This window comes from Mya arenaria, chromosome 16 (assembly GCF_026914265.1).
Source record: "Mya arenaria isolate MELC-2E11 chromosome 16, ASM2691426v1".
Lineage (NCBI taxonomy): Eukaryota > Metazoa > Mollusca > Bivalvia > Myida > Myidae > Mya > Mya arenaria.
The window spans coordinates 16979006-17001349 of record NC_069137.1 but is presented as its reverse complement, the minus strand read 5'-3'; positions in this window follow the sequence as shown (position 1 = coordinate 17001349).

Here is a 22344-nt window from a genome sequence, read left to right as displayed (position 1 = left end):
GGTTGTAATCCATCGCTTCACATCGTTACGATTGGACACGTTTAAAAAAAGGTTACAATTGTTTCCATTTCATTTATTTCATCCGTCTGTTTAAAAGTGCCTCCTAAATCGCCCACAGCGTAGTTGCTTATGTTCTGGTTCCTTTGGGTCATTGTATATGTTTTGTTGTCTCCTTAAAATATATTAAAGGTAAAGCCGGTTGTAGGTGATGGTGCAAGTGTAGGAAATTTCGTCACTATCAATTAACAGTTTCAACCACACCGACACTATTTTGGTATGATTGCCTTCAATTTTGTCATATAAGATAAAGTACAATAGAACATATCTCAATTGGTTTAGAAACTGCCGAAAAGCTCATTTTTTCTTAAAGCTGTAGCAACGAATTTAGCCACAAAACTTCAGTTTTCGAACGTAAATATGAGAAACAGCGATCTGGTATTTGTTCAGCAATCTTGAATCACTGGTTTCGAGACAATAACGCAAATAGTGTTTGAGTGCAGCATTTTTCATTACCTGTCCCCATTTACACAAAGCAGCTTAATTCCTTATAATGAAATATTGAAGTATCTGCAGGTCATGTGGGAATATGCAATGTATGACATCTTTTGTCTATTGTGGACTGTCGTAAACTATGCAGAGCACATTAATAAACACTTTTGAGTTAAAAAAGTTTCGGTATTTTTTCAATTCATCCACATGAAGAGAGATACTTTGCCTTGAAGTGTTGCGGTTTAACACAGTGACAATAATGACAATTTATGATAACACTTACAAAAAACGCTAATAAAGTCACTTAAAAATGTGGTTTATATTATTTTCGTAATTGTGTTAAATTATATTCATATAACAATTTTCTGTCGTAATTTTATAGCACTAAATATCTACAGTATAATCATTACGTTTCAAATAAATTATTTGACAACAAACGTTTTTATTCTTATATTTACTAAAGAACTGAATATTTACAATATAATCATTACATTTAAAAAAACACAGTTTTGACAACGAATGTTTTGTTTTTGTTTTTATTTATTCAAATATTTACTAACGAACTAAAAAATTACAATATAATCATTACATTTCAAGTTGCACTATTACTCCCAAATAAGATTTAACACATTTAATACAATTGTTTTAATATACCAAAAAGGATGAACAAATGTCGAAAACAATGATGCTTCTGAGGGATACCGAGTTTATTTAAAAGAAATGTGCAGAAAACACGATAATGCTACCTAATGAGACGATAGTAGATCGCAATAAATCTTTTATCATTCACCAATATTATTAATTTTTTTTGCGTTTTCAGCTATTAAATACACTGTTATTATATTGTTTCATTAACTGCATTATTTAGTAATTAGTTGAGGGTTTATCAAATCATAATTTATGTTTGTTTTACATGTGTATGTCTTGATTTTGAATAAGAGTGTCACTTTAAAAAAAACAGTTTTGACAACGAATGTTTCTTTTATTATAATATTTACTAAAGAACTAAATATTAACAACATAAGCACTACGTTTCACACAAAAGTTTGACAACGAATGTTTTGATTCGAATTATTTTCCCTATGCATTTCAATTCACACAGGAAACACTTAACATTGCGGATAAAAATGCCATTCCTAACGTTTCACGTAAATAACTACTGTACATTGTATAAACATTAAGTTTAAACCCAATTGAATTAAACAATAAAATGTATTTCGCTTTTATCCAAAAAAATATCCCTTTGATGTTTACCACCGTTTTTTTCCTAGGAATCCATGTAACGTCAGACCGGAAGACAGCCAAAGTTCTGGTTCAGCAAAAACCTATTTGGGCCGGCAGTCGGTACTTACAGTCGAACTTCGTTGGCTCGAACCTCCAGGGAAGAATTCGAGCCAAGCGACAACACTGATACCGCGTATCAACCTTTTATTGTCACAACAATCATCAAAATACCATAACGTCAATGCATTTAGTCTAATCTAAGTTTGTTGCCGTATGGTATTGATAATACAGGGACGAGCCCAGTAGTCGAAAATTCAAAAATAAACCCTGTTTTGGGACACAAGGCAAAGGTCCAAACGGCAATGAACTATAGACACAAACGGCAATGAACTATAGACACAAACGGCAATGAACCATAGACACAAACGGCAATGAACTATAGACACAAACGGCAATGAACTATAGAAACAAACGGCAATGAACTATAGACACAAACGGCAATGAACTATAGACACAAACGGCAATGAACTATAAACACAAACGGCAATGAACTATTAACACAAACGGCAATGAACTATAAACACAAACGGCAATGAACTATAAACACAAACAGCAATGAACTATAGACACAAACGGCAATAAACTATAGACAAAAACGGCAATGAACTATAAACATAAACGGCAATTAACTATAGACACAAACGGCAATGAACTATAAACACAAACGGCAATGAACTATAGACACAAACGGCAATAAACTATAGACACAAACGGCAATGAACTATAGACACAAACGGCAATGAACTATAAAAACAAACGGCAATCAACTATAGACACAGACGGCAGTGAACAATAAACACAAACGGCAATGAACTATAAACACAAACGACAATGAACTATAGACCCAAACGGCAATGAACTATAAACACAAACGGCAATGAACTATAGACAAAAACGGCAATGAACTATAGGCACAAACGGCAATGAACTATAAACACAAACGGCAATGAGCTATAAACACAAACGGCAATGAACTATAGAAACAAACGGCAATGAACTATAAACACAAACGGCAATGAACTATAATCACAAACGGCAATGAACTATAGATACAAACGGCAATGAACTATAGACACAAACGGCAATGAACTATAAACACAAACGGCAATGAACTATAGACACAAACGGCAATGAACTATAAACACAAACGGCAATGAACTATAGACACAAACGGCAATGAACTATAAACACAAACGGCAATGAACTATAGACACAAACGGCAATGAACTATAAACACAAACGGCAATGACCTATAAACAAAAACGGCAATGAACTATAAACACAAACGGCAATGAACTATAAACACAAACGGCAATGAACTATAAACTCAAACGGCAATGAATTATAAACACAAACGGCAATGAACTTTAGACACAAACGGCAATGAACTATAGACACAAACGGCAATGAACTATAGACACAAACGGCAATGAACTATAGACACAAACGGCAATGAACTATAGACACAAACGATAATGAACTATAGACACAAACGGCAATGAACTATAGACACAAACGGCAATGAAGTATAGAACAAACGGCAATGAACTATAGACACAAACAGCAATGAAATATAGACACAAACGGCAATGAACTAAAGACACAAACGGCAATGAACAATAGACACAGACGACAGTGAACTATAGACACAAACGGCAATGAACTATAGACACAAACGGCAATGAACTATAGACACAAACGGCAATGAACTATTATTAACATACTAATATGAACTATAGACACAAACGGCAATGAACTATTATTAGCATACTAATATGAACTATAGACACAAACGGCAATGAACTATTATTAACATTCTAATATGAACTATAGACACAAACGGCAATGAACTATTATTAACATACTAATATGAACTATAGACACAAACGGCAATGAACTATTATTAACATACTAATATGAACTATAGACACAAACGGCAATGAACTATTATTAACATACTAATATGAACTATAGACACAAACGGCAATGAACTATTATTAACATATTAATATGAACTATAGGCACAAACGGCAATGAACTATAGACACAAACGGCAATGAACTATAGACGCAAACGGCAATGAACTATAGACACAAATGGCAATGAACTATAGACACAAACGACAATGAACTATTATTAACATACTAATATGAACTATAGACACAAACGGCAATGAACAATTATTAACATACTAATATGAACAATAGACACAAACGGCAATGAACTATTATTAACATACTAATATGAACTATAGACACAAACGGCAATGAACTATTATTAACATACTAATATGAACTATAGACACAAACGGCAATGAACTATTATTAACATACTAATATGAACTATAGACACAAACGGCAATGAACTATTATTAACATACTAATATGAACTATAGACACAAACGGCAATGAACTATTATTAGCATACTAATATGAACTATAGACACAAACGGCAATGAACTATTATTAACATACTGATATGAACTATAGACATAAACGGCAATGAACTATTATTAACATACTAATATGAACTATAGACACAAACGGCAATCAACTATCATTAACATATTAATATGAACTATCGACACAAACGGCAATGAACTATAGACACAAACGGCAATGAACTATAAACACAAACGGCAATGAACTATAGACACAAACGGCAATGAACTATAGACACAAACGGCAATGAACTATAGACACAAACGGCAATGAACTATAGACACAAACGGCAATGAACTATAAACACAAACGGCAATGAACTATAGACACAAACGGCAATGAACTATAGACACAAACGGCAATGAACTATAAACACAAACGGCAATGAACTATAAACACAAACGGCAATGAACTATAAACACAAACGGCAATGAACTATAGACACAAACGGCAATGAACTATAAACACAAACGGCAATGAACTATAAACACAAACGGCAATGAACTATAAACGCAAACGGCAATGAACTATAAACGCAAACGGCAATGAACTATTATTAACATACTAATATGAACTATAGACACAAACGGCAATGAACTATTATTAGCATACTAATATGAACTATAGACACAAACGGCAATGAACTATTATTAACATACTAATATGAACTATAGACACAAACGGCAATGAACTATTATTAACATACTAATATGAACTATAGACACAAACGGCAATGAACTATTATTAACATATTAATATGAACTATAGGCACAAACGGCAATGAACTATAGACACAAACGGCAATGAACTATAGACGCAAACGGCAATGAACTATAGACACAAATGGCAATGAACTATAGACACAAACGACAATGAACTATTATTAACATACTAATATGAACTATAGACACAAACGGCAATGAACTATTATTAACATACTAATATGAACTATAGACACAAACGGCAATGAACTATTATTAACATACTAATATGAACTATAGACACAAACGGCAATGAACTATTATTAACATACTAATATGAACTATAGACACAAACGGCAATGAACTATTATTAACATACTAATATGAACTATAGACACAAACGGCAATGAACTATTATTAACATACTAATATGAACTATAGACACAAACGGCAATGAACTAGTATTAGCATACTAATATGAACTATAGACACAAACGGCAATGAACTATTATTAACATACTAATATGAACTATAGACATAAACGGCAATGAACTATTATTAACATACTAATATGAACTATAGACACAAACGGCAATCAACTATCATTAACATATTAATATGAACTATCGACACAAACGGCAATGAACTATAGACACAAACGGCAATGAACTATAAACACAAACGGCAATGAACTATAGACACAAACGGCAATGAACTATAGACACAAACGGCAATGAACTATAGACACAAACGGCAATGAACTATAGACACAAACGGCAATGAACTATAAACACAAACGGCAATGAACTATAGACACAAACGGCAATGAACTATAGACACAAACGGCAATGAACTATAAACACAAACGGCAATGAACTATAAACACAAACGGCAATGAACTATAAACACAAACGGCAATGAACTATAGACACAAACGGCAATGAACTATAAACACAAACGGCAATGAACTATAAACACAAACGGCAATGAACTATAAACGCAAACGGCAATGAACTATAAACGCAAACGGCAATAAACTATAAACACAAACGGCAATGAACTATAAACACAAACGGCAATGAACTATAAACACAAACGGCAATGAACTATAGACACAAACGGCAATGAACTATAGACACAAACGGCAATGAACTATAGACACAAACGGCAATGAATTATAGACACAAACGACAATGAACTATAGACACAAACGGCAATGAACTATAGACACAAACGGCAATGAACTATAGAAACAAACGGCAATGAACTATAAACACAAACGGCAATGAACTATAGACACAAACGGCAATGAACTAAAGACACAAACGGCAATGAACTATAGACAGAGACGACAGTGAACTATAGACACAAACGGCAATGAACTATAGACACAAACGGCAATGAACTATTATTAACATACTAATATGAACTATAGACACAAACGGCAATGAACTATTATTAACATACTAATATGAACTATAGACACAAACGGCAATGAACTATTATAAACATACTAATATGAACTATAGACACAAACGGCAATGAACTATTATTAACATACTAATATGAACTATAGACACAAACGGCAATGAACTATTATTAACATACTAATATGAACTATAGACACAAACGGCAATGAACTATTATTAACATACTAATATGAACTATAGGCACAAACGGCAATGAACTATTATTAACATACTAATATGAACTATAGACACAAACGGCAATGAACTATTATTAACATACTAATATGAACTATAGACACAAACGGCAATGAACTATTATTAACATACTAATATGAACTATAGACACAAACGGCAATGAACTATTATTAACATACTAATATGAACTATAGACACAAACGGCAATGAACTATTATTAACATACTTATATGAACTATAGATACAAACGGCAATGAACTATTATTAATATACTAATATGAACTATAGACACAAACGGCAATGAACTATTATTAACATATTAATATGAACTATAGGCACAAACGGCAATGAACTATAGACACAAACGGCAATGAACTATAGACGCAAACGGCAATGAACTATAGACACAAATGGCAATGAACTATAGACACAAACGACAATGAACTATAGACACAAACGGCAATGAACTATAGACACAAACGGCAATGAACTACAGACACAAACGGCAATGAACTATAGACACTAACGGCAATGAACTATAGACACAAACGGCAATGAACTATAGACACAAACGACAATGAACTATAGACACAAACGGCAATGAACTATAGACACAAACGGCAATGAACTATAGACACAAACGGCAATGAACAATAGACACAAACATATTAACATCATATACATAAATACAAACCATTTTAACTACTGGGCTTGTCCCTGTATTTCATTATTATTGTTTCTCTCTTATTATAAATATTATGGAGTACATATATATAATCAATGCTCTAAACCTATATAAGTGTTTACACTTATATAATCCCCCTCAAAATCATACGACCAGTAAGACGCCCATCCAAAATGTCTGACATCCTGTAAACCTCCTTATAATAGTCCGTCCAGTTACTCCCAAACGCAGTACCTTTAATAGAATACATTTGTTTATAACTTAATTACATATTGCAAAAAACTTCGTAGTTTATTATGGCGCTCGTATTTATCAGTTGCCTGATCATGAGAAGGCTTCATTTGTCAAGCCGTTAGTTTAGGTGTTAGTATTACGTACTTTAATTCGTGCATTTTCTCATGACGTAAGTAAACATATTAACTTAAGAGGATTTTTGTAACATTCTTATAAGAAAACTAAAAATAAAAGTTTTAGTGGTTTAACATATCAGTATTAAATGCCTATCAAAACGAAGTCAATAAAAAGGGTATTTCTTAACTTGTTAAATACATGATAATAATGTAAATACATCATGTGACAGTTGAGAGTGTGTCCTTAAAGAAATCTTCCTGGAGGTAATTGAAGAGTTGTGTCCCTTGTTTGGAGAGTTTGTCCCCAAAGTAGTCTTCCTTGAGGTCAATGAAGAGTTGTGACTTCCTTTTTGGAGAGTTTATTCTCCACAAATTCTTCCTGGGGCATGAAGAGTTGTGTCCTTTGATTGGAGAGTTTGTCCTACACCTTGTCTTTCTTGAGGTCATTGAAGAGTTGTGTCTCTTTTTTGGATAGTTTGTCCCCCACGTAGTCTTCTGTGTGGTCATTGAACAGTTGTGTCTCTTGTTTGGAGAGTTTGTCCCCAAAGTAGTCTTCCTTGAGGTCAATGAAGAGTTGTGACTTCCTTTTTGGAGAGTTTATTCTCCACGAATTCTTCCTGGGGGCATTGAAGAGTTGTGTCCTTTGATTGGAGAGTTTGCCCTACACGTTGTCTTTCTTGAGGTCATTGAAGAGTTGTGTCTCTTTTTTGGAGAGTTTGTCCCCCACGTAGTCGTCCGTGTGGTCATTGAACAGTTGTGTCTCTTGTTTGGAGAGTTTGTTTTCCACATAGTCTTTCTTGAGGTCATCAAAGAGTTGTGTCTCTTGTTTCGAGAATTTGTCCGCCACGTAGTCTTCCTTGAGGTCATTGAGGAGTTGAGGCTCTGGTTTGGAGAATTTGTCCGCCACGAAGCTTTCCTTGATTTCATTTATTTCATACGTCTGTTAAGAATGTCTCGTAAATCGACCACCGTGTAGATGTTTACGTTTTGTTCCTTTTGACGTCATTAAATATGTCGCGTTGACTCCTAAAATTAGACTATAGCTAAGGCCAACTGTAGGTGGTGTTGCAACTGTAGAAAATTTCGTCACTATCAATTAACAGTTTCAACCACACCACGTATGCTTTTTGATTGTCCATACCTTATTAACATTTCAAAACTGATTAAGTTGTCGATTACTTTCCTCTGGTGTTGTTTACCACCGCAGAAAGGTAGTAATCCACCGTTTCACCTATCCTTATGAAACAACAAGTTCTCGATTACTACTTCACCTCGTTACGATTGGATACGGTTAAAAAGTTCGTGACAATTGTTTCCATTTCATCTATTTCATCCGTCTGTTAAAAGTTTATCGCATTATCATCATCGTACTGTCGTATTATCACGTTTTCGTTATCGTAATGTCGCGTTTTCATCATCTTACTGTTGCGTTTTCATCATCGTCGTTTCGTGATTTCGCGTTTTCATCATCGTACTTTCGAGTATCGCGTTTCAGATCAACGCATTCACAGGCGATGGCCCTAACTGCATTCCGTAAAAAACAGCCAATTTCTGGGTCAGCGAAAACTATTTGGGCAGAGACTCGGTACTTAAATACATATTTACAACCCTGATTACGTGTTACCGTGTCAGCCTTTTATTGTCAAAACAATCATCAAAATACAAGAGCGTCAATTCATTTAGTGACACTCTTATTCTAAAACAGTACATAAATGTTTATGACAAATATAAACTTTGACTGATAAACTTTTAACTTGTTACTAAATAATGCATGTATTGAAAATATGAGTGACTGCTAACAAGATTTTACAATGTATTAAATAGCTTAAAAGTAAAAAATATTATATGATTGGTGAGTGCTTAAATATAAAATGTGATCTACTATCGTCTCATAAGGTAGAAATACCGTGTTTTTTGCACCTTCCTTTCAAATTAGTTCGGTCTCCTTCATAACAACCATTGTTTTTGACATTTTTGTCTTAAAATGAATCAATTTTTGCGTAAATATCAAACAACCAAGATTGCAGATTTTCATATTTCAGTTCGAAACTGGTTTATGGCTAAAAGCGTTACAAACGATGAAAGAAAAATGCATAAAACATCAATTTCGGAACTTAAAATTAAATTTGTGCGATCCGATTTTTTGTCAGCAGTCTTATATCACTGGTTTCCACACACTTTTTGCAAAAATTGACTCGTTCCAAGACAAACAATTAAACAAATTGTCAAAACATTCAATATGTGAGAGTGCAGTTTTAAGCCGTGCCTGTTCATGAGAAGGCTTCATTTGTCAAACCGTCAGTTTAATTGTTAGTATTACGTACTTTTGTTCGTGACGTAGGTAAACATATTTACTTAAGAGGATTTTATATATAACATTCTTATCAGAAAACTAAAAATAAAAGTTTTAGTGATTTAACATATCAGTATGCAATGAAATAAAAAAAATCAATAAAAGGAGTAATCTTATTTTGTTATGTGAATAATATCATGTGGCAAGCAAGATTATGAAAATAATTTAAGTAAGAAAATGACTTGAAATGTTTGATGAAAACCGTTCAATGTATAGATAAATTGTGAGGCAAATATGAGGTTGACCGCTCGTCAACAGTTTTAATCCCCCAATGATTTCTCACTTAATATTCAATGAACTTGACAAGGCGGTTACCTCAGCATTAGCATATTATGTTATTTTGATAGTTGTGGAATGCCTGTTGTTTTGTCATGATGTATGTTTTGTTTGTAGAGTTTGTCCCCCACGTTGTCTTCCTTGAGGTAAATGAAGAATTGAGCCTCTTGTTAAGAGAGTTTGTCCCCACGTAGATTTCTTGACGGTATTAAAGAGGTGAGTCTCTTGTTTGGAGAGTTTGCCGCCCATGTAGTCTTCAATGAGATAATTGGAGAGTTGTGACTCCTTTTTGGAGAATTTTCCCCAACGTTATCTCCCTGAAGGCCATTCAAGAATTGTCTCCCACGAAGTCTTCCTGGAGGTCATTGAAAAGTTTTGAGTTTTGTTTGGAGAGTTTGTCCCTCCACGTAATCTTCGTTGATGTTATTGAAGAGCTGTGGGCTTGTTTGGTGAGTTTGTCCCCAAAGAAGAGTTGTGTCCTTTGTTTGGAGAGTTTGTGCCCCACGTAGTCACCCTTAAGGTAATTGAAGAGTTGTGTTCCTTGTTTGGAGAGTTTTTCTCCCACGTAGTCTTCTTTGTGGTCATTGAAGATTTGGGTCCTTTGTTTGGAGAGATTGTCTACCACATTGTCTTTCTTGAGGTAATTGAAGAGTTGTGTCCTTTGTTTGGAGAGATTGTCTACCACGTTGTCTTCCGTGAGGTCAATAAAGAGTTTTGTCCCTTGAATGGAGAGTTTGTGCCCCACGTAGTCACCCTTGAGGTTATTCAAGAGTTGTGTTCCTTGTTTGGAGAGATTGTCTACCACGTTGTCTTCCGTGAGGTCATTAAAGAGTTGTGTCCCTTGTATGGAGAGTCTGTGCCCCACGTAGTCACCTTTGAGGTAATTGAAGAGTTGTTTCCCTTGTATGGAGAGTCTGTGCCCTACGTAATCACCTTTGAGGTAATTGAAGAGTTGTGTTCCTTGTTTGGAGAGTTTTTCCAGCAGGAAGTCTTCCTTGAGGTCATTGAAGAGTTGTGTCCCTTGTTTGGAGAGATTGTCTACCACGTTTTTCTCCCGTGAGGTCATTAAAGAGTTGTGTCCCTTGTATGGAGAGTCTGTGCCCCACGTAGTCACCTTTGATGTAATTGAATAGTTGTGTCCCTTTTATGGAGAGTCTGTGCCCCACGTAGTTACCCTTGAGGTAATTGAAGAGTTGTGTTCCTTGTTTGGAGAGTTTGTCCCAGCACGTAGTCTTCCTTGAGGTCATTGAAGAGTTGTGTCTCTTGTTTGGAGAGTTTTCTCCATCCCCGTATTTTTCCTGGAGATCATTGAAAAACTGATCGTACGTGTATATGTGGTCATGCTGTTTAAACGTAAGGGAGAACACAAGCAATATCCATCAAGAGCTATCATGAGTTTAATCAATACAGTTAAACCCGGTTGGCTCGAACTCTAAGGCACCGGCAAAAATAGTAACAGCCTCGGGAAAGTCGAGACAAGCGGTAATGCTTACATACAAAAGAAAATATATGTCCTTTAGATAGTGATCTAGCCAATGCGGAAATGGAGCCAAGCGAGATCGAGCCAATTTGGTTTCCATTGTATATTTACATTTTAAATACTGAAACACAACGAGCAAGTGTTAGTAAAACAGATGCAGCTGAGTATGTATTGTCGGCAAGACATGTTCAGGATTGTTTAAAGATACGCTCTTACTCACAAATAAAATTTAACACAATTCATACAAATGTTTTGAACAACAAAAGAGGATGAATATATGTCGACATCAAATGTTTTTATGAAGGATACCTAGTTTAATTTGAAAGAAACGTGCAGAAAACACGGTATATCTACCTTATGAGACTACAGTAGATCACAGTAAATATTTTAGCATTCACCAAACATTTAATATTTTTGCGTTTTCATTTATAAAATACACGGCTACAATCTTGTGATCAATATTTAATATTTTCCATAAATGCATTATTTAGTAAGTAGTTAAAGGTTAATCACTAAAAACATATGTTTGGTGTACATGTGAATGTATTGATTTTGAATACGAATGTCACTTTAACAGAATAGCCGATAATTTAAGCATCGTATCCAAGACTGTGTTTCTTTCAGACATAAAAGGGGCATGATATTCGAACCAATGAAATGATTCGAACAGAACAGAACATTTATAGCCTAACAAAAATTTATATACAGTCGAATCCCGTTGGCTCGGACTCCCAGGGACAGGCGGAAATACCTAGAACCTAAAGAAAATTCGAGCTTTTGCTTAGATTTAATAGAATAAAATTGGTCCTTTACATCAAGTTCGACCCAGCGAGGAAATCGAACTAAACGAGTTCGACCCAGCGAGGAAATCGAACCAAACGAGTTCGAGCCAGCGAGGTAATCGAACCAAACGAGTTCGACCCAGCGAGGAAATCAAACCAAACGAGTTCGACCCAGCGAGGAAATCGAACCAAACGAGTTCGACCCAGCGAGGAAATCGAACCAAACGAGTTCGACCCAGCGAGGAAATCAAACCAAACGAGTTCGAGCCGATGGGGGTTTGAATGTATAATGTATTAGCTCACCTTTTATAAATTATTGGTTAATCATTATATATTTTAAGTGATATATAGAGGAACGGTGTATAACATTTCTGATCAACAATGCCATTTTTGATTGTAACGAAATGACAATAGGATTTTTTTAAATAAACACAGGGCCTGTATAACTTCAATTTGCTTAATAATGACATGCACAACATCGGCAGGAAATATGTGGTTTCAAAAGGTCGTTGATTGTTTTCTATTTGCTTATTTACTTAGCAAAAAAACTCCGACTTAATTAAAGGAAAGCATTGTTAGTGGGAAATTATTGAAGAAAAATATTAATGTGCACATTTTTTTCACGAAACACAAAACTGTTACAGAGAGAAATAGAGAGCCTAGTTTTTGCTTTATTTTAAGGAAATGCGTTCACAATTATTATAATTATATTTAGGAAACATTTTTAAAACTATGTTAATATTGATATATTATACCTATTTGTTTTACCAAACAACCAACAACACACGAGAACCAATCATTTTAACAGATTTAAGGGTTTTGCTTATCCTTACTTCATCAACTTTCTACTACAACGCTTTTTCTCTCATTCTGTGTTGGACTGTTCAATATGCAATCGAAACCCATGGTCTTGATATCCCAGGGACCGGCTAAAAATCTTCTCGCGAATATCGAGCCAAGCCGAAATGCTTACAAAGAGTGAAAATTAATCGGTCGTTAACATCAAATAACATAACATTTATTCAGCATTAAATGTTAGATCATGCATAGCCAAAATGCAAAACATATTTAACCAATCATTGTGAAGAGCAAAGACATTTATTTAATAATATTTTATTGCATGAAGGTAAGTACAATGTAAAAATCAAAACAGCATCAACAGGTTTTCAAAGTATTTGAGACAAATAATAAAATATCAATCATGCAAAGGGATCAGGCCCAGACTAAGAGCAAAGACATAATCAATAGATTATAAGTATCTTCCGTGGCCGAGAGTGTAATTAGGTTCATTCCGACCCGAGCGTAGGGTGTTTTGCGGAAACGAGGTTTACCGAGTTTCCGCAAAACATCCTGCGCGAGAGTCGGGATGAACCTATCTTATACGAGCGGCTATGGTAGATGCTTTTTCTCCCACCTCAGTTAAACAAAATTAAGTAAAAATGCATTTTTTGCTGGAACATTTTTTTTTGGCTTAGTGAAAATAATTGCGTATGGATATGCGATAGCACGTGGTTGTCATGGATATGCGCGCAGTGATCAAGTTAATGGTAATAGTCAAATCGGTCTTTTTAAATAGTTCTAAGGAGAATGAAGCATTATTTCTTGAATGGTGCCTGAAAACTGTTTTATGGTGACCTTTGAAGCGAGAAATAATTAATTAGCGTTCTAAATATTACCATAAGACACGATTTCCTTGATGCTACTGACGACAGTCTTCAACAAGGGAGGTAATTACAATGTGGTAAAAGGAGTTCCATACGGGCATTTTATCTTCACCCGTGGGCAAGATAAGAATATCTAGCATGGTTAAATTATTGGATCTACTTATATGAGGTGGGAGAAAAATACATCACTTATGTGAACTTTTAATCATGTTTTTTTCATTGTTAAAATGAGTTTGTTCACATTACACACCAAATCAAATTCTTCTATTTTTTACCCTATAAAACATGAAGGGGAGTTAATATTAAACAGTACATCACAAACAAGGAGGACAAATCAGGAATCTAAACCTAAGACCTAAGACATTGTTTTAAAACCCAATGCAACACCGAACAAACACTAAACGATGTACGTGTAATATTTAGAGATGTTAAGTGTATTATTTGTTTTCCGTGTATTATTAATATTTGTATAACTATTATATTATGTGTATTATTCATATTTATATTGTTCATATGAGTATTGATCACATGTTCATTGCTCATATCTGTAATGTTAAGTATGTTTTGCTCACATGTGTACTGTTCAATTGTGTATCGTTCATATGTGTATTGTTAATATATGAATTGTTCACATATATGATGATAACATTATTAGTATGCATATGTGTATTTTTCACATATTAATTGTTTAAATTTTTATGATTGTATTTGTACTACTTATACATTAATGACGTGGCTCTCCACCAATCCGAATAATAGTGCAGTAAAACAAAGGGAGGCTCGTCCTCGCGATAAATTACAACGTTCTACGCTAATGACGTTAGCGTTCATCAAAAAACCACTAAAGGCCAAATTCGTTAAAATTCACCTGCTCCATTCAGACAAACGTTTAGTTTTTCGCTGATTGTCAACGATGTAGAAGTGAGCATTAAATAGACCACAACTATTATTGTTGTGACGGTTTAAAAAGTGTTATGTAAGTTATGATCGCTCTTCCTTAACATCGCTATAATGGCTATTCTGTGAGTCTGCGTTTCTCTACTTCCGTGTTTAATGAACACGATTTGGTGCGTCAAAAGGAATACCCTATAAAAAATCATCTATTGTCACCTTCAGTGTTTAAAAGTTCGTAAAAATGCAAAGAGTGTTTGTTTTATCTGGTATTGCAAGGATAAAATTTTCTTTTCGTTTGAGGTAAGAATATAATATTGGTTTATTATTATTTAATTCATTTTTTATATATCTGTATACTTGGAATTACATGGATAAATTGTAACAGCTAATTGTTATGGAATTTAAGCATAAAAATGTTGAATAAATAAGCATAATTAATGCAAATGAAGGTGTTTTTAAAGAGACTCGATTATGGTTGGTTAAATGCACTTTTAACGAAAAACATATAATCCGAAATAATATGTGGCAAATCATTAAGAATGTTAAAACTAAGAGACTGACAGCTAAAACCCTTAAAAAATGTTGATATTTGCTCAAATATTGTCTTTAAAACCCATAATTTTGAAAGACAATAGCAACGCGATTTAACTCAGAATTGCAACGTGAATGGTTGATTGGCATTATCACGTGAAGTTACGAATGTATTCAATAAAGGTTAAAACATCCATTACTTTTATGTAAGTCCTCACGGCCGTGTGCCTAATGCGTCAGTTATATAATTGTTTTAACTGTAAATGACCAAATAGTGTATAACTAAGATAAATGAGTTAGGGCGTTAGATGTACAATATTTAAAAATCTGCCACATAGTAACTTGCTTTTATGCTGGTATCATCATAAAGTGCCTTATGGGTAGATAATGTGTTTCTACAAAAATAATCCGAAAACATATTACAACAATTTTCCTTCGCCTTGAAAATATTGCAAAATCGATCTTTTGACGCCTTAATTCGGTTGAAATATTTTGACCAAAATTATACATGTTGCAATAAAAAAAGTTTCCGCAATTTTCTATCATGATGGCAATTCTCTTTTTAAATAACCAAATTTATATAGGGTTTTATGGCATCAACATTCAACATTCGGGTCATTGGAAAAAATAAACGAAAGGCGCTATGTCCATGCATTGAATAACTTAAGACCAATATTTCGATTGTTTTCCTATGATACTAAGTATTAAACGAAGTTAGTATTGTACACTTCATGCCCATATAGTGCTCCAGTATACACATACTAAATTGCTTGATTGTTAATAGTCAAAACTATTTGACCGAGGTCGTAAAAGGAACAATAGACTATCGCCCGAGGCCAGAAAGCAAGGTTCCCTTGCAGTATGTGTTTTTTGTCGTTTATACAAATTTATCAGTGAAATAAACATAATAGTTCAGTGTTTAAAACTGTTCACTGTTTTGAAACTGTAAAGCCCGCTTTCACTTCCAAATCAAAACCAGCTCGCAAAATGCTGGGTGCACAATTTTAACTACGTCATTTCCGAAAATACGTTATGTTCGCATACAGTTTGACACACTTTTCTAAAAAAAACTTCAATGAACTGTAATTATCACACATATACTAAAAAGAAAAAAATGTTGGTTAAGTTAAAGATCGCCATAAAAAATCTCCTCATAAACAACAAAAAAATTATTTCACTGGTGAATACTCCACTCGTTACATATATTGGTGCTCAATCGGTGAAATATATTACGATCTTACACTGAAAGAACCAATTATCGTCTATATATTAGCACGTGTACGCCCACTCTTTGTGGAATGTTAATTAGTGAGAAAAAAAACAAATGTCGATGGTTGGAAAACACATTTAAATATCCTACAAAAATTAACTCTTCGCTCTATCTGAAAATTAAGTTAACAATCGTCTGTCTGCTCATTTTGACAAGAACACCGAAACGAATTATGTTAGTATTAATAACGTAAAATGCACAGGTTAAATTCCTAGACAAAGTACATCTATGACATTTGAATAATATATGTGGGCAGTTTTATAAAAAAAAAACTTTATAATTACCATAATGATTGTTTTTGAAAAATAAACTACTGCAGCTAATTTGTATAAATCTGAGATATAACTTGTTTTTGTTGATACAATTTGTATAACAAATAAACAAAGAACAGTCATACGTGTTGTGATAGTTATATATTTGATATATTTCAATCCATTTGAAATTGATGGACTACATTGTTATATCCAAATTGTAAAGCATCAGGATTAAATTTAATCATGTTGCTTTTACATATAAAATTACTCTGATTCTCATTCAAATGCATTGTAATAGAAATTGTACTTTTACCTGAAAAAGTAAACAAACAAAAAGATTTTATTCACGATCGTTTTTTTGTCATTTCTATAATAAAAACCACAGAACTGAACAGCAGGACACTGATATCTGATAGATAGCGTACAGGAATTAAGATTAAGATAAATCAAAAGTACTTGTGTACTATCCACAGATATGTGGACTGGGGGTTCACTTTAAGAAGGCTCTAACTAGTTATGTAATAAAGGTCTGGTCCGAGGACGACTACCATTTTGTTACCGAGTGTGTGAAGTTTACAATGAACTTAGACTAAAGTTTATTTCCCCGATATATAGATGTTCGACCAAGCATGTTGAAATTTGTCAAATTCCTGTCAACAAAAAATAAGTCATTTTAAAATAATTTATCTAATTCATTGTATATAGTAAAAGGTTTCATTAATTTATATAAACGACTTGATTTGATAAATAATGTAATTTAATTACGCGATGACATCCCTGTCTATAAACACCGTAAAACCATTTCCGGTAATATATCGCTCTAAGCTTATTTTATGTGATTGTGGTGTGAGTTGTTGGTTAAAATACATCATCCATGTATGTTTGAGCAAAGCCAAAGGGTCGGAAATGTCCAACCTGGATTAAGTGGCCACCTGTTTTAGGCAGCCACTTTGGTCTTCTCCCAAAGATGGCCACTTAATACAGGTTTGATTGTATATTATTATGCATTGAGTTGAATGTTTTCAAACTTTGTGCATGCATTCATGATCATGTTTATTTATTTGTACATTTCATGACATATTGCTTAATCATTATATTAATATATCCATATGCTGTATATTCATTAGATAATAGACATTCTTTTCTGATATAAAATGACAAAACACTAGTTCTCATATCGATAATTTTCTTGTAATTTCTGCTTCGTAATCTTATAAACGTTTACTGCTGACGGAAATATCAAAGACGATTATTTCGGCAGTATATTAGGTGTTAATTAATCAATTTAGAAGTTAATTAAACAATAAATTGATGAACAACAGTTCAAAATTTCAACTAATTAAAAATTAACCTCAATCATGTGCAAAACATTGTTTCCTTGTAAATATCATGAAAATAGTTCCTTATTTGGATTCTTAAAGCTGCACTCTCACATATTTACCGTTTTGACGATTTTTTTTATGTTTTTGTAAATTTCTGAGCACCAGTGATATCAGACTGCTGACAAAATATCAGATCGCAGTTATTTTTATTTACGTTCGAAAATTAATCCAGAGGCAATCTATAGTCTCTGCCAGTACGAACAAAAAAGCTAAAGTGACACTCTTATTTAAAATCAATACAAACACATGTATAACAAGCATAAATTTTGAGTGGTAAACCTTTAACTAGTTACTGAATAATGCATTTATGGAAAATATTAATTACTGATAACAAGATTGTACTCGTGTATTTAATAGCTGAATACAATTCACTTTATATATGCTAAGTGTTAAGCAAGGATTTAGTACGAAGTGTTACTAAGTGTATAAGTCAACTAGCATACTTTAAGCCAAACTTATATTCATTCACTTTAAACTTTATAGCAGGGACTAATTGAACAAATGTTGAGTGTTGTTTAAGGCAACTAGCATACTTTAAGCCAAACTTATATTCATTCACTTTAAACTTTATAGCAGGGACTAATTGAACAAATGTTGAGTGTTGTTTAAGGCAACTAGCATACTTTAAGCCAAACTTATATTCATTCACTTTAAACTTTATAGCAGGGACTAATTGAACAAATGTTGAGTGTTGTTTAAGGCAACTAGCATACTTTAAACCAAACTTATATTCATTCACTTTAAACTTTATAGCAGGGACTAATTGAACAAATGTTGAGTGTTGTTTAAGGCAACTAGCATACTTTAAGCCAAACTTATATTCAATCACTTTAAACTGTAGGGACTAATTAAAAAAAATGTTGAATGATGTTTAAGGCAACTAGCATACTTTAAGGTGAAATAATATATGTTTGACGATGTACTTTATGCTCTGCTTTGAAGTTAATTATTTGATGGATCGCATTTGTTCTTGTAGCATGCTGTTTGAACGAGCGACAGTACGCGAGCAATAACTTTTACTGTCGACCTTTAAAGATGCTCTCTCACTCCAAAATACATTATACCACATTCAATGCAATTGTTTTAATATACCAAAAACGATGAATAAATGTCGAAATCAATTTTTTTTTTATGAAGGAGATCGACTTTAATTTAAACAAAATTTAAATTTAAACAGGTGCAGAAAACACAATATTTATATCTTATGAGACGATAGTAGATCACAGTAAATTTGTTAGCCTTCACCAATCCTTTAATATTTTTGCGTGTTCATCTATTAAATACACAGTAACATTATTGTTATCAGTAATTAAAATTTTCCATGAATGCATTATTTAGTAAGTAGTTGAAAGTTTATCACTCAAAATGCTTGTTGTACATGTGTATGTATTGATTTTGAATAAGAGTGTCACCTTAAGACTTTTGTTGATAAAATGTCTTCGAAACATTCGTTTGATGTCTATGTATTCGGCGAAGGGGGGTTGATAAAATGTCTTCGAAACATTCGTTTGATGTCTATGTATTCGGCGAAGGGGGGTTGATAAAATGTCTTCGAAACATTCGTTTGATGTCTATGAATTCGGCGAAGGGGGGGTTGATACAATGTCTTCGAAACATTCGTTTGATGTCTATGTATTCGGCGAAGGGGGGTTGATAAAATGTCTTCGAAACATTCGATTGATGTCTATGTATTCGGCGAAGGGGGGTTGATAAAATGTCTTCGAAACATTCGTTTGATGTCTATGTATTCGGCGAAGGGGGGTTGATAAAATGATCTTGAAATATAAATACCTGGAACAATTGTTAAAACAAAAAATATATATATTTCGCAAACCCTATCAGTGCTGACAAAGCATTTTAATATGACACAGATCTTTATTTTTTTCATTTAATATGAATAACAGTAATAAATAATTGCGTTGTTTTTTTTTCTCTCCAGTTTAACGATCTGTTGTAAAAGATCATCAATAACTGTTATGTTGCAAATGAATCAAGTCGTAGATATGCATATAGTGACAATTGTCAATATTGAAAAACAAAGAGCTACTGTTACTTCGTGAGCAATGATGAATAGAAATTCGCTTTAACTTTTGCTTGATGGGGAAAAACAATGCTTAAATTGGGTTTTGATTATTTATCATGTTCATAAAACGCAAAAACATATTCACGTTCAAATTGTTGGTTTTGTGAGTGATTAATGTTTATTAATGACTTTGTGTTTTTTCACTGATATGCAATGCATCATAAATAGTTGCATAAAATATCATTTGCAAATGTTAAAGATGCACCCACACTGATTTACATTTTTTACAAAAAAAATTGTCTTGGAAACCAATAATATAAAATTGCTGACAAAAAATCAGATCGCAGATTTTCATATTTCCGTTCGAATGTTTTATTGCCTAAACCGTTACTAACGGTTTAAGAAAAATGCACAAAACATCAATTTTTGAACTTAAATGGTAAAATCTGCGATTTATTTTTGTCAGCAGTCCTGTATAACTGGTTTCCATGGATTTTCGCAAAAATTGATTCGTTCCAAGACAAAAAATATAAAAGTTGTCAAAACGTTCAAGCTGTGAGGGTGCAGCTTTAACAAAATAATAAGAAATGTTTTAATATGACTGTACATGTATTTGAAGTGGATTGTTACAACTATTCAAACCCATTTAGTATACCATGATTAAGCAAGAAACACGTTATATGTAATAATAAGTAGTTAGATAGCATGAAATAACGTCTTAATGATAAAGAATGGGCGGAGTAAGTGAAGCGAACTAGCACTTCTTATCACTCAAAATGTATGTTCATTATACATGTGTATGTAATGATTTTGAATAAGAGTGTCACTACTGATTAAGGAGAGAACTTAATGATTGCTAATTATGCAATTTCATTGACTGTAAATGTGAAAATGTTTGTCCCTCTAGATGCCAGTGTTTTATTTTACTTTCATGAGTGAAGCCGGTCAGGTCACTTTAGAGTTATAGCATCATTTTGTGGGAACGCGGGAGAGAACGCGAACAAAGTCCATAAATCTTTTTTAACTAATTTGCAAATGTGCGGTTCATCGTTTATACAGCATGGCAAGGCCAAAACATGCGATCAGTCTTTATTTAAATTTCTTTACCACGACTGCATTTCAGTAAAGGTTGGTTTGAATTTGCTTCGGAAAGGTTATGGACAACTCACGTTTGTATTGAGGAATCAATAAGTGTTACGTCGTATGCCATTGGTTAAATTACTCGGCGCTTATCCAATCAGAATGCACCATTGAAATTAGCAACGTCATAACCACGTGCGGGTTATATAAATAGTATTATGAAAGTCATGTTGTCTCTTCAGATTGCCTGGCGAATTTAGATATTGACATTTGTTTTGTGTTTTTGTTATGGTTTTCTTCCGTATTAGATGTGCGATTTAAAGAGCTACACTTCATGAAAAGACAACATTTTTCTTTTTATTTTATTGCATTATAATGTTTAAATCATTCGATTTTAATGATAAAAACAAAAACAAAACATGACTATATGATTGTGCGCAATAAATCAATATTAGCGATATTTTGGCGCTTTTTTTCTGGGGAATTCGTGCCCACATAGCTATAAATTGACACCCCCATTAATAAAGGCTAATATATTTTATATGAACATAAATCATGTGCCATTTGTTTATAAAGGTCAATAGAGTTTAACATAATAATGCATTGACATTTAAAATTACAATTGTATTCGCCTTTGCATCAAGCTATATTGTGCCCAATTAAAACTACGAATGACTCGTATGTTGATTAACTGTTGTGACTATCTGCGCCTTTGTCTGACCTTCACTGACTGTAACTGAC